This window comes from Pelophylax lessonae (assembly GCF_965119305.1).
Source record: "Pelophylax lessonae genome assembly, chromosome: 11".
Classification (NCBI taxonomy): Eukaryota; Metazoa; Chordata; class Amphibia; order Anura; family Ranidae; genus Pelophylax; species Pelophylax lessonae.
In genome coordinates this window covers 154,556,953-154,572,512 of record NC_138778.1, presented here as the reverse complement: position 1 = coordinate 154,572,512, position 15,560 = coordinate 154,556,953, and positions in this window count along the sequence as shown.

Below are 15,560 nucleotides of genomic sequence, written 5' to 3'. Positions count from 1 at the left end.
GCTGCCATCTCAGATGTGGGCAGCTTGAAGCCAGCGCTATCCTCTTCGGCATCCTCTTCCGCCTTCTTCGGTCCCACGATGCCCTGCGCCGGCCCCTCCGTCACTTCCGGGCGCGCGCGTCATCCCTCCACAGCTTCTGGGCATGCCCAGAAGCTGTTTAGAAGGGGATGACATGCACGCCCCGGAACTGACGTCGGGGCCGGTGCAGGCGCAATGATTCCTGGGAGCGATGACGTTCAGCTCCCAGGAATCATTACAGAGCCAGGAAGTGACGACGGGCCGCGGCCGAGGAAGGAGGAAGAAGGAAGTAAGGTAAGTATATGTTCTTTGCTACGAGGTAAGTAAAAAAAAAAAAAAAAATGCGATTAGCCATTTGTTTTTCAGGTGACCCGGAGCGAGAAGATGGAGGTAAGTATAAAATTAGGGTGGAACTCCACTTTAACTGAATTAATGGCCGCATCCACAGTAGGTATATTCCATTTTCTTGTGATCTTTTCCTTCGTAGGATACAATAAAGAAAACCTTTTGGGAGGAACAAAAATCCTAGCAGGATGGTACCAATCAGCCAACATTATCTGCTCCAAGATCGGATGTAAGGGAAAAGCCTGAGGACTATGAGGAGGGCACAATGAGCATAGAGAGGAAAAAGAGACCTCAGACATTTCTAAGGGAGGTAATTTGTATCCAGCCTGGACCATTTCAGCGAGAGACTGAATTAACTATCTCTGGGATTGAGAGGCTGAGAATGACTCCCACAGATCCTGACTCCCCAGAAGTGGAAACCTCAGCTTGACCTTCTACAGGGTCATTTACAGCTACTTCTTCCACATCCTCTGCCCAATCCTGAACTAAATAAAGGGGTGGTTCAGGGGGGGATCTATCACTTTTCCTCCCTCCTTGTGATGCTGCAATCATGCCGGCAATCTTACCCTCAAGGCTGGCCAACGCTGATGTCAAATCCTACTTAGTGATGCAGGCTGCGACAGAAGCACTGGATGTGGCTACTATGCCTGACAACCGTAATGGCTCAGACTGGCTAGTCGCCTCTGGCTCTTCAGGGGAGGTAAACACAGAGGAAGCACGGCTAGAATCTTCTAGTCCAGACGGTGGCACCCCAGTTCCCCTTCCAACTGTGTCCCACCCACTCCTCTTTCGGGAGGACATTGCTCTTAGGCAAGACAAACTTGAGGTACTACCTTTAGTGTACTCAAGGCTTGTGGCAAGCTATACAGCTTATCACACACAACACTGATTATTCCAAAGTAACAGAACCTGTCCATGCCTGTACACATGCACCCACAGTGACTCACACACCTAGCTGCTGCTGCTCTGCGCCCCCCGCCTCTGACAGAGGCTTGTGTGCTGGTAACATTTCTTTGAAATCATGTTTCAAGAAATCATGTAGTTTGCGCTTGTACTGCACATGCGCGGCCTGCTACGTGCACAACCACATTCACGTGCATGCCAATCGCGCCATGACACACCCCTCTTGGCTCCATGTGCATGCTTGTGCTTAAATGGTGAATATTTGCTTGTGAATATCCTTCACCACAGACACACCACTGGAGGTGCTGCCTGATCTGGAGCCTTCTGAGGAGACGAATATGCGGGCACTTTCGCACCAAGGCAAAAACCTGCACACCAAACAACATGGGGTGAGAGCAGATTAAGCAAGCAAGGTGTGCTTTATCACAGCTGATACACCTACTGTTTTGGGTAAACAACATAGGGTGAGAGCAATATGTTTAAACAAACAAGGTGTGCTTTGACATAGATAATAGACCTACTGTCTTTTGTAGAGACCCAACATGGCACTCAATATCAGTTATACTAAAAGGGAACAGTGCACTAAAATATTTTTACAAATATTTTAAAAGTGGACTTGCCAGTCCCGCCGCAGGATTCTGTCTTGTAACAAGAACCCAATCTTCAGCCATCACGGTGAGTTTCTGTCACTTGCCGACCTTCACCTGTAGAGCACCCTGCCGGAGCGCATTTGGGGTTTGGTCTTACCAAGGGTCCAGATCCCAGGGTCCAGTGCCTAAAAAAAAAAGGACAACATTACAGGCAAAACCCTGTATCTCTTTTTTCCTGAGGCTCAGGTGCCATCCTTTTAGTCTTTGACATTTTTGGATGGATCTGATTGCTAATCCTCTTAGATTCAGAGATCTTCGATCGGGGTTTGTAGCATAATCTTCTTTCTTCTTCTTTGAAAAAAACATAAAAATGCGGAGAGCTTCTCCACCTTGACCATCACCTTAAAGACACTAAGGAAAAAACGGAGGTACTTTCTGTATGGGTGGGGTTATATAGCGGAACTTCCTGTTTGATTGGTTTGCCAGTGTCCATTCACCTTTAGGTAGCGTATAACCCATATAGTAATAAATATGGCTGCTCTGTGTCCCATGATGTATGATAAAGAAATGCATTTTTTTACAAAATGTTCGGTCTTTTTTATAGAAAAAAAAAAAATAAAGAATCCAGTGGTGATTAAATACCACCAAAAGAAAGCTCTATTTATGTGAAAAAGAGAACAAAAATGTCATATGGGTACAGTGTTGCATGCCTGAATAATTGTCATTCAAAATGTGAGAGCACTGAAAGCTGAAAATTGGCCTGGTTAGGAAGGGGGTATAATTGCCCAGTGTGTTAGTGGGCAATACCGCTGTAAATTCAATGTCTTATTTTACATGTAGCACTGCTCAGGCAATTTTTTTTATTGAAAACTTAGTTACATAGTTACATAGTTAGTGAGGTTGAAAAAAGACATCAGTCCATCCAGTTCAACCTATGATGTGTGTGTGTTTGCTTTTAACCGTACATTGTGTACCCCTGTATGTTGTGGTCTCCAAGGTGCCCATCTAATAGTTTTTTGAAACTATCAATGCTCCCAGCTGATACGACTGCTTGTGGAAGAGAATTCCACATCCTTACCGCTCTTACAGTGAAGAACCCCTTACGCATTTAAAGGTTAAACCGCCTTTCCTCTAGTTTTAGTGAATGGCCACGTGTCTTATTGTATCTCCTCTCTCTGAATAGTTTGTTCCTTATGCTAGGGTCGCCAGTACAGTATTTGTACATTGATATCATATCCCCCCTCAATCGTCTCTTCTCCAGAGAGAATAAGTTCAGTGCTTGTAGTCTTTCCTCATAGCTGATGTCCTCCATTCCCCTAATTATTTTTGTTGCCCTTCTCTGGACTCTTTCCAATTCCAGCACATCCTTCCTGAGGACCGGTGCCCAGAACTGGACAGCATACTCCAAATGTGGCCGGACCAGAGTCTTGTAGAGCGGGAGAATATTCTCTTTATTTCTGGAGTGAATCCCCTTTTTTATACATCCCAGTATTCTGTTGGCTTTGCTTGCAGCGGCTTGGCATTGCATGCCACTGCCAAGCCTGTTGTCTACCAGTACCCCCAGGTCCCTTTCCATCCTAGACTCACCCAGAGGTTCCCCCCTAGTGAGTAGCTTGCTTTCTGGTTTCTGGCCCCCAAGTGCATTACTTTACATTTTTCAACATTAAACCTCATCTGCCATGTAGTTGCCCACCCCGTTATTTTGTTCAGGTCCGCTTGTAAGGTTTCCACATCCTGCATAGAAGATATTGGCATGCTTAGTTTAGTATCATCCACAAATACTGAGATTGTACTAGATATCCCCTCCTCTAGATCATTTATGAATAAGTTAAACAGGATTGGTCCCAGGACAGAACCCTGGGGGACCCCACTTTCCACACCCGCCCAATCTGAACTATTTTTATTGTTAAAACTATTTTTATTTTTATTATGAAGATCCCCAAACCACCCATAGTAACCTGTAAGTAAATGGCTATTTTCTCTTTATAGGCCAGACTTACAGGCTTTCTGCATTTGCTCTCTCAGTTAGTGGCAAAGCTGGGAAGGTTTGGAAGTCAATAAGATTGGGGTGGGCCACAGCAAATTTAGGGGATAGCACTGGAATGTATTGCACACAGTGAATTTGAGGATTTAATCTGGCTAAGTTTGATAGTGATAGACCTGCAGCAAATACAATTATTGTATTGGGATCCTCTAAACAAACAGGGTATCAGGGATTGGTCTTCGAGCCTGACCCTTGATCGTGACAGAATAATCTGGCCCAAACATGGAGGCCGGTATTGCAAACATTGTGACTCCTCTTAGGCAGCAAATTGCTGAGCTGCAGGAATTTGGTGTTACCTACCAAGAAAGAGTTGCCAAACTAGAAAATAAGGTGGAAAGGTAACCGGAGGAGATTCATACTCTGTAGAGACTACTGCTGGACCAAGATGATAAGACTTACACACATATGCCTCAAGCAAACAAGAAAAACTTTGGTGCAATGCACCTGTCCCCTTCGCTCTGAGTGGTGCAATCCTCTATCCACCTCAGCTACAAATTTGCAGATGTTTGAGAACTATTGACACAGCAAATCTGTAAATCTTCGGCTTTGCAGCCCCTTTCAAGACCAGGGTAGTCTGGGACCACTAAAAACTACAAACAAACAGACACAAGGGCGCACCAGCCTAGGGCATTATCCTTAAAAAGTTTACTAAAATAATGGAATAAAAATATTTACAAACGAGTTCTTGATAAAGGCATATCAGACAAAATATAGAGTCCTCAGCATCGAGATCAAGATTTGATCGTCCCCCCGAAGCTGTATAGGCTTACGCGTTTTGAAGGCATCGCCTCTTCTTCAGAGTCTCAACCTCAACCATCTAAGTTTAATGGAGACCGCCGCCAATAAAGGGGTTTCTCTAAACTGTGTCGTATATATTTCCAAATGCACCCTGTAGCATTTCCTTGTGAGAAAAGGAAGGTAATGTTGATTATTGGACTTCTGACTGGGGAAGCTCTAGCTTGGGCCTCCCTTTATATATTGTGATATAAAGATTGTGGCACTTTAAATATCTTGAAGCTCTTTTGGCCACGATGAATCAGGATTTTGTTGATTCCAACCTTTGTGCTACTGCTGAAGTTGCATAGTCTGTGGCAGGCTAAATGCTCTGTCAATGAATACAAAGCTGAATTCAGAGGTTGGATTGCAGATACCACTTGAAACCTGGCATCACAAAAAAATCAGTTCCGCCAAGGGCTTTCTGAACAGGTAAAGGATGAGCTTACAGGAGTAGCAGGATTCAAAAGTTTTTCCAGGTTCTAACAATCCCAAGCCTATGCAGGTTGATGCTATTAACCTCCCTGGCGGTATGATTCTTTCGGATTTTAGGTGCTGAAAGCGGAACCATTATTTTGCATGTAATTCTTGAGAATGAGCAGCCCAAACCAACTATTTACATTTTTTTTTTTTTACTGTGCGTTCTTCTTTATAACATCTCGGGTATGATAAAGTTTGAGACACAATATCATAAATTATAATATAATAAAATACTAAAAAAAGTTAAAGTATGTATGTATGTATACATATATATATATATATATATATATATATATATATATATACTGTGTACATATATATATACACGTATATATATATATATATGCATATACATAAAAAGTACAGTAAAACTGCAGGAAAGGGCACTGGGGGGCAATGTAATGTGAATTTATTTTATTTTGAATGGTATCAGTGTGTTTGGTGTGTTTTACATTTGAATTTGCCGCCGGTTCCACCCCCCTGCGAACGTCACGTCGCAGGAGACGGAAGCCGGGGCACGGAGAGGATTGGGTAGAAGATACATACCGCTGAGATACATCGCTGGATCCCGGTGACAAGGTAAGAAACCTCTTTTACAGGATCCAGCGATGCTTCTGGCGGTACCCCAAGTGTGGCTCGGGGTTACCGCTTTTGGCTCTGAAATTTAACCCCAAGCCATGCTCGGGAATACCGCTAAGAAGGTTAAGACATCTGTTTCCATTCGGGAGAGAGAGAGACAGAAGACGTTTGGAGAACCTTTGTCTATATTGTGGTGACTTTGGTCATTACACAGTTAATTGTCCTAACAAAGTTAGAAGAACAATGGCTGTGACTGATGTGATTATGCCTGAACAAATAAACTCCATTAGCCAGTCTATCTCCTCATTGATTCTCTAAGAAAATAAAGTAAATTCTTTTACTATCTAATTTTGTCAATCCTATTAAGCTTATCTCTGAGGGCAGTGAAATTCCCTGCTCTGATATGCTGGACTCTTGGGCGGGGAGGGGGGGTTGGGACTTTATGGACATAGAATTAGCCCAGAGCAATAATATTCAAGCAAGAAATACATCTGCTCCTATTGTTATGGAGATGGGTGATGGTTCACCCTTATCTTCAGGACCTGTTATCCATAAAATAGCTCCTCTGGTAATCCAGTTTGAGGCTGACCATCATGTCACCCAATTTCCCTGTCATTCTGGGCGCATTCCTTGGTTCTCCACTCACAATCCCTCCATTAACTGGGGAGCATGGACTATGGATTTTTTGTCCCCCCCATTGCGAGAAATACTGTAGGGAACTTTGTCATACAAGTTCTCCGCTGATCAAGGAGTCAAAAGTGGATGTGGTTACCATGCAGTCATATGACAACCTGCCTCCACAATATCATGAGTTCTGGGATGTCTGTAATAAGAAGAATGCTGATCAATTACCTCCTCGTCGCCCATGCGATTATCCCGTTGAACTGCTCCCAGGGGCAGAAATAGGCTTTTTGATCTGTCAGAACCTGTATTAAAGGTACTTAGGAAGTGACTTAATGAGAATTTAGAGAAGGGCTTCATCAAACCCCCTAAATCAACGTAAAAATAATAACTACAAAGTGACAAAAAAATGAATAAATAGGTTAGTATTTCATATATATAAAGTGGCAGTGCAAATAAAATCCATTAACAAACATATGATGTAAAAAAGGCCAATGCAATAAATAATAAAGCTTATTATAGCTTGTGCAATGAAAAAAGTCTCTATTTGATACGGTGCTTCATAGGGATGACACCACAGCGTAACGACAATTTTCCACTCGTGCTCCTTTCATCAGGTGAAGTGCAAGCTCACCTCCATTATAGACCCCTAAGGGTCAACAAAGCATAAACGCAGATCAATCTGAAGGGCCAAATTCTGGTGTTCAGGTTCCTTTAAGAACAATGGAATTCCTACTCCAAGATGGGACCACACAGCTCACACATAGGTCATAGGCAACAAACAGAAAGAACAGCCTCCAATAGTGCAGTACCTAGGTTATAAAGCTCAACACACCGCACAGAACCCACTTAAAAAAAAGGAACTCAAGTTTATTAGGCAAAAACAAGCATATAACAAAATCCAGCTTCTTACGTGACCCAGTGAAAACTCCTGCCGCCAGGCTAAACCTCTACGCGTTACGCCACCAACGCACGTGGCTTCATCTCTCCAGATCAATCAGATTTTGGAGCAGTATCTTTGATCTTTTTGTCAGTTATCTTCAGGATGACTGGGTGGACTATCTTTGGAAGAGTTTGCGTATAACAATTCTAAACATAGCTCCATTTTCAAAGTCCTTTCTACTTAAACACTAGGTATCATCCAGTTTTTCTTTTTTTTTTTTCTTTTCGCTTAAAACTTCTGGACAGTATGACGATTCACCCTGTTTTTCACATATGACTACTCAAACCATTTGGTGAAAATCCTTTTTCTGGAAGAGAAATTACAATATCTGGTTCAATGGGAAGGTTATGGACTAGAAGACAATTCTTGGGAGCTTAAGGAGATGGTTCATGGCCCTTGATTAACAAGAGAATTACACCAGAGGCTTCCTCACAAACCTGGCCCTAGGATGTCCAAGGTACGTCAGTACTCTCAAGGACTGGATCTGAACCCAGAACCTCTGCTATGTCAGATCATTTTTCTTCTTGTTGAGCCACCTGGAATGCTGGACAGTTCTCTGAACAATTTCTTGATGATCCTGCCTTAAACTCTTTGTTCCTTCTATGAATTTCCCGATTTAAGCCATGCCTCTGAACTTTCTGTTTGCCAGATTATTGTGCTCTCTCCAGCAAGTATCTCGCTCTTGTCTTTCCTGCTGCCATCCATATTTTGCTACTGTAACAATCCTACAGGCTCACCTGAGTCAGAGGACTGCTGGCCGGAGGTAGGAGTGGAGCCCAGTGGCAAGGAATGCAGGCCGGTAGTAGGTGCAGGAAGTCTGGCAGAGGGGTGGTCAGACAATCCGGGTTGGCTATGGTGGTAGCAGTGCTGGATACCGGATGGACAACAGGTAGTACTCTGATGAGGACACGGGTTCACCTGAGGTGCGGAAGCTAAGTGCTAGCTGGTTTTCACTAGAGCCCCTGATGGTGGGGATAGACTGCACTGCAAGCTAACACCAGGTCGCGGTCCCCAGGATCACCCAGCCAGGCAGAGTGCAGGTTCGGTCCGGAGGTGGAGAAGTAGACAAGGGACAACCAGAGAGAAGTCAGACGAGCCAAAGGTCGGGGCGGGCAGCAGTAAGCGTGGTCAGACAATCCGGATCGGCAACGGAGGTAGCAGTTCAGTAGGTAGGGACAAAGCAGAAGAGTAGTCGGTAGTCAATTCCTGGTCAGCAGTGGATTTGTGGTAGTAGATAATAGCAGCAGATGAGGAGAAGCTTGATCAAGGCTCAGGAGCTCAATAATCAGCAAGCTTGAGTGCAAGGGGCTGGACTTATATAGGGAAGTACCAGGTGTGGGGAATCAAGGGTGATGAGCAAGGCTTGGCAAGATTAAGGTTGAAATAATAGGCTTCTGGGAAGAATGTCCAGAGAGGACGGTAGCCTAGTAAGCAGGGATACCGCCTGGGATGTGGCTGGTCACGGGTTTGAATCCCGACAGCTACCTTTCGTTAACGACCCTTGGCTTGTTCCGTGTCTACGCTTCTGCCTGATCCCAACCTGCAACTATTTGTTACTGACCTTTGTTTGGCTTGTTTACTGACTACGCTTCTGTTTGATCCTTACTTACTTATCCGCTACTGAACCTCGGCTTGCCCACCTCCTGATGGGACAATCCTGTGGACCGGACCTGGTACTGACATGCAGCAAAATCCATCTCCACCATCAGGAGCTCTGGTGAACACTGTTTAGTACTTAGGACTCTGCACTTGAGGTGAGTCCATCAGGGTGACTGCCTGTGCACCTATCCTGCTGGTCGGTGGCAGTTCTGCTACTGCTATAGTAACTGGTCTTCGAGCCTGACCCTTGATCGTGACACAGGGTTTAATGAGAATACATTAATACAAAAAAGGTCAATCATGACAATGAATGAGCAACAAATTCTCAATTGTTACTATAAACAGGCAATTTTGACAATATCTGGACAACAAATGTACAATCTTGCTAATATGCAGGTAACAATCAGGCAATTGTTTTACAATGCAGACAGCAAATGGACAATCATTACAACACATGGGAAACAAATGCAATTGTAATAATACAGGGTAAATAAATGGACAATTGTGTCATTACATGCACAAGCAAAAAATATACCAGGTTCATAACAATATCTGACTAAATTTATGTTGCCCTTTAAACTCAATAAAACGCCCTTAAAATTCATAATCAAAAAAACATAATTTTTCCTTACTGGTTGACTTTAATATATATCTCGGAAATGGCTATAAAAACATTTAGAATTGTGGTAGAATTTCAGCGAAGCAAAATATCTCAATTTGACCAATCTTTGCATAGCTGCATCTGCTGCTAACCTGGTTCCTAATGCTACTTGCTAAAGCACAAATAGGGCTTGGTAACATTTTCTAAAAATATGGCTGGGTGCCCTCAACTTATCCTAAAGATGGTCACATACATTATAAATATAATTTAATTGTTGCACTACATCCAGAAGTTGTTAGTAAATCTATAGGCAAGTGTACAGATATTGCAATTAGATTGTAATCTGTAAGGCCATTTAAATCTTAAACCTCTCAAAATTACATGTGTGTAAAAGTCCTTTTTCCACCTTTTTTGCTCCTGTCTGATAGTGACCCTCAAGTCCAAGTAATTGGTATTTTTTTTTTTGCCAATAGTAAATTTTTTCTATTGGTAAAATGGATAGATTTGTATCTTTTTTCAACTTGACCATGTAACTTTATAACTATGTAAAATATGTAATAAAACTGCTCTCTAATTGTCAATGGATAGAACACAAAAATTAATGGTCTCATGTGACTGGTTATCATGTTGAGGTAATCTTTGTATCTGCACACAGCCATTGGGGATTTTAGTATTATGAAATATACCTAAACTGAGTAAATCTTGGCATTGGGTATTAATATGATAATCTACTTTGGAATGGAATCTAAACTCCATCATACCATACAGATGTAACATAATACCAGGACTAGAGTTATCTGAGATGATACATAATCCTTTGCTGTGCCTGATTGTTCTTTAGAGCTGTTTATTTGATATCCAGTGAACATGTGTGTTGCATAATATAACACAGCAGGCTCGTCGCAATAAAGTTCAATAAAGCAGAGATTGATATGAGTAACTTAATTTTGTGCAAGCGTTTCCTTGTGAATACCAAGCTTTAAGGAGGCAATAGTTGATTTTTAGTTTTTAGCTTTTTAGTAAATTAAAAAAAAAACAACAAAGTTCCCCTTTTTCTTTTGCTCAATGTGTACTGATGAATGCCTGGTGCCAATGGTGTAATGGTTAAGAGCATCAAATACTTCATTGCTTTCAGTGCCATCAGTAGACTCTAGTCTTCATCAAGTCTTAACACAGGTCCTTTAATACATTCTGTCGAGATTTTATTAACATTGAGGGCTCAAGCTCTAAAGAAGGGGGAGACACCTTTTCCTTAAAATGCAGTGGCTGTTTGATGCTCTTAATGAATAAATGTTTCAGAAAGTCCTTCAAATGAGATGACAGTCCTGCTCACAGCTTTCCTTGGTCCCAACCCGCAGGCTCTGTCTGCTCCGCTCTGCTCCCTTGTACCATGACATCACACGACACACTCAGGCACCGCCTCTGCCAGACCCAGACCCCTACCAGACACTGTAGCAGGCACTCGAATAGTCTTGGTCGTCTCTGGACCAAAACTGCATATAGGTAGTTCCAAGCCAGATTTATAACTGCCAACCTTTCCCTGTTACTGGCAGGAGGAAATTGCCCATTTTTTACTGGCTGCCAGTAAAAATACTGAGGGTTGGCAACACTGCTTTGAAGGATATGGAAGAGATGTTTACACCACTCAGGTGAGTCTATATCAGCAATCTGTCATGGGTGCCTGGCCTTGGCTCCCCACTGCAGACAATGCAACTAGAAGAGGAAACGGCTGTACACAACAGGGAAGCTTGACTGAAGCAAAATTCTCTTTTATTTATACATATTTTTGTACTAGGTACAGCAAAGATGGAATTGTAGATGCGTTTCACACGGGCTCAGCGTGCTTGTTCACTACAAGCACACTGAGCCGTGTGAAACGCGTCTACAATTCCCTCTCTGCTGTACCTTGTACTTGGATATGTATACATAAAAGACAATTTTGCTACATTCAAGCTTCCCTGTGGTGTGCGTCGTTTCCTCTTCTAGTAACACTGCTTTGAAGGAAAGAGCAGTTTACAGTACGACCATCAGAACCAACTTTTACTTCTATGAGTCCAGTGCTATCGCACACACACACATCAGGCCCCCTTCTTTCTCTGAGATACCAATCAGGCATATAGAATTGGATTCCAAAGGCTGAAGGATAAGTATGAACTTCCTACTGTGCTACCAGACCATATGCCCTTCGGCATTGGAGCTGCTTTGAGAAAGGTTCCTAAAAAAAGCACCCCTCTTGAAGCACTTAATAATAGATAAAAAATTCAGCGCAACTGTATAAAATAATATAATAGAAAGCTGCTATGCACTAAAGGATCAATAAACCAAAAGTCCCAATGACAAATATATAACAAAAAGTGCAGCGCTATCAAATATGGACTATGAAGAAGATATCGAGGAGAGCAGTCCACAGGTGCAAATTATGGTGAAGCATGTACAAGATATAAACATTCAGTGCTCTTCAATGTGCTGGTAATCCTCCACCCAGTCTCATTAGCCTCCCACCTCACACTTAGCCCCTGTGTCACCAGACGGGATAGTAAGACATAAACTTTCTCCAAGGATATCACCAATATAGATCAGATCAGTATTCCTCTTCATCAGAAGATATGGCTCACAGGTAACAGATCACAGGTCCATAAAGCGGGTCACAGGTCCATAGGAAAACAAAGGTCCGGACATAGTGCATTATCGCAATAAATTACTTTATTGAACATAGCATAAAATCATAAAAATTACCTTGTAAAGCACTATACAAGTGCATGTGATGAGCAGATTGTATTAAACACAGCGGTCTCGACCGCAATGGATGGCGGGTGACGTCACCGGCCCCTCCCCCTTCGCACGCGTTACGTCCCACTGCACGGGACTTCATCAGCTATTGGTAAGGGAGAAGGACAGGGCTACTTATAGTCACTCATAGCCATCAGACCCGGAAGTGCAACCAAGAGAACACCTCACACAGGAAGTGAACACCTCACACCGGAAGTGAACCCTTCACACAGGGAGTGAACCCTTCACACAGGAAGGGATACTCTGTTGCCCCAGGGACAGCCAAATAAACAATAAAGACGCCAGGACTCTAAATGCAAGCTACAAAGCAGATATACAGGAATCAACTGGCGGTGATCACCTTCTATGAGCACATATAAACATATTAAAATTATGGCTAATTGCATATACCTAACTGATCAGACCTGCTGAATCAGATATAATATTTTAAAAGCTAATTACCTTTATAAAATAGGATTTCATGGGCTGATCTCAACTGAATAGTTTTCGAAACACAACTCAGAATCTGGGGAAAAAAAGGGGCCAGGACCTCAAAACCAGCCATCCATATAACACAAATAATACACCACATACAAATCGGTAATAATGAAAAAAATAAATAAAATAGGATTAAATAATAAAAGTAAAAATTAATATATATGAAAATAAAAATAAAACAAAAACAAAAATGCAAATACAAATAATACTAACGATCAGAAATAAAACAGTTTAGATCGAACTCCATGTTAAGATCTCTGGGGGCAGACACCTTCGTTTCGTGTATCCAAAAAGATTCATGTCGGCTTAACTGGCGTATAAAATTCCCTCCTCGCCAGTGAGGTTTAACGTGTTCGATGCCCCAAAATTTAAGACTACGTGGATCACGGTTGTGGACATTCCGAAAATGTCTTGACACACTGTGTGTTTTTAAACCCTTTTTGATATTACCCACGTGTTCTCGGAGCCTAACTTGTAGTTGTCTGGAAGTCCTCCCTATATACTGCTTGCCACAGCCGCATTCTAACATGTATACGATTCCTACACTAGCACATGTTATGAGACCTCAGATGGTATGTGATTTATTAGTGGCAGTCGCAGTAAAATGCGTTTTCTGCAATTGGTTTTAGAGTGCCTGCAAGCCACACATCTACCACATGCATAAAATCCTGATAAAAACAGAAAAGATCTGTTTTCAACAGGAATTGGAGGATCAACCACACCAGGGGCTATATGGTCCCTTAAGGTGGGTGCCTTCCTATAAACAAATTTGGGTATCTCAGGGAGGGTAGGACCCAGTACTCTGTCTTGCTTTAAAATGAACCAGTTCTTTTTGACTATTTTTTTTAACTTCTTATGTTGTATATTATAATCAAATATGAGTCTGTATTGATTAATTTCAGGAAGATGGTCAGCACTGGGTTTAGGAGCCACCAGTGTATTTCTATCAAGCTCCTTTACTCTGACTACTTCATCCCAATATCCCTATCATAACCTTTTTGCGCAAAGCGTTCTACTAGCACCTCTGCTTGTGACAAATAGTCACCTTCAGTGGTACAGTTACGCCGTAATCTGACAATCTGGCCTTTTGGTATATTGCAGAGCCATGAATGATGATGGCAACTGTCGCGCGGAATATATGCGTTTCGATCAGTTGCTTTGAAATGGTTCTGCATCTTAAAATGGTCATTCTCGATAGAGATCTCTGAATCCAAGAAAACAATTTTCTCACTACTCATATTCCAGGTCAGAGAGATGTTTTTATTGTTGGCATTCATTTTGTTCATGAAGAAATTAAGGCCACTGGTATCTCCATCCCAAATAAGTATCAGGTCATCGATATACCTGTGGTAGCACAATAATTCAGGGGGGCGGCCACGGAACACCACCTCCGACTCCCAGTGGGCCATAAATAAGTTGGCCACACTGGGAGTGAAACGGGCTCCCATGGCAACCCCCCTCGTCTAAAGATAATACTGTCTGTTGTACCAGAAATAATTTCTGGATAGACAGAAAGTAAGACTTCTACATAAGAACCTTTTATTCTTCCTGGGTAAATCAGAAGTTTCTAATGCCCAATTCACCATTGCTAAAGCCTCTTTGTGACTGATGATAGTATACAGCGAACTTACGTCCGCTGTAACCATTGTCGTTGATTGTGTAAAAGATAAGGATTCCAAGATTTGAATTACATGTTTTGTATCCTTAAGATAGGCCTCTGTTTTAATTACCAAGGGCTGCAGGAAAACATCAATGTATTGCCCAAGCCTCGCAGTGACCGAGTCAATCCCATTTACAATGGGACGACCCGGAGGTCGTTCGGCGTTTTTGTGGATCTTGGGAAGACAATAGATAATAGGTGTCCTGCAAAAAAGTGGGTCTAGATACTGAGACTCCTTCTTGGTCAACACACCCCTTCCTCTCCCACCTTCCACTAGGTCATGAAGTTCATTCTTAAATGAGAAAAGCGGATCTTTACTTAACAAGGAATATGTGTCTCGGTCCGATAGCAATTTGCCCATCTCCTCACAGTAATATTCTTTACTGAGAATAACCAGGCCACCCCCTTTATCGGCAGGCCTGATAACAATGTTTTTGTTATTCTCTTGAAGCACTGACAACCCTTTGAAATCCTTAGAAAGGGACTCCAGTATGAGAGAATTTAATGTGTAAAATGACCCACCCCATTATTGTTAAATAGGTTAAAATTTGGTGATCTGTTATATAATTCTTGGGAACTCTTGCCTGATAACCTATGCCGCAAGATTGACAGGCAGCCAGGCACACATATAAAATTATTGAAAAAAAATTAAACTCAACTTATTTATCAATTTATTGCAAAATTAGAAAAAATAGTTTCTCGGTGATCGCCTTATCTTCTAGAAGCCTTGGTAGGTCAACCTTATTCTATGAGAAAATGTCTGCGATAAATATTTGATGAGCAGCTGATTACTGATCTACACATTTTGACCTTTGGTATAAGAGTGACTAGATCTATAAAAAAATTAAAGTTATATATGGAATTTATCAGAAGTGAATGTTTCAAGCCTGTCTTCACTATCCTTCCTTTATGGCTTAATGAATCTATGGAACAAGCATATAAAGTATGCACATATAGGATACATGAAATAGATATGCTTGTTCCAGGTCAGAGGCTCAATGTAAGAATCCCTGCCTTTCCAGGGGTAACATTAAGACCCTAGTAAAAGGTAACATTCAGTAAGGAAACACAGTAGGGGTCAATGCCCCCTGACACTTAAGCAACTTAATCAATTACCATAGATCTGAAATGCATTA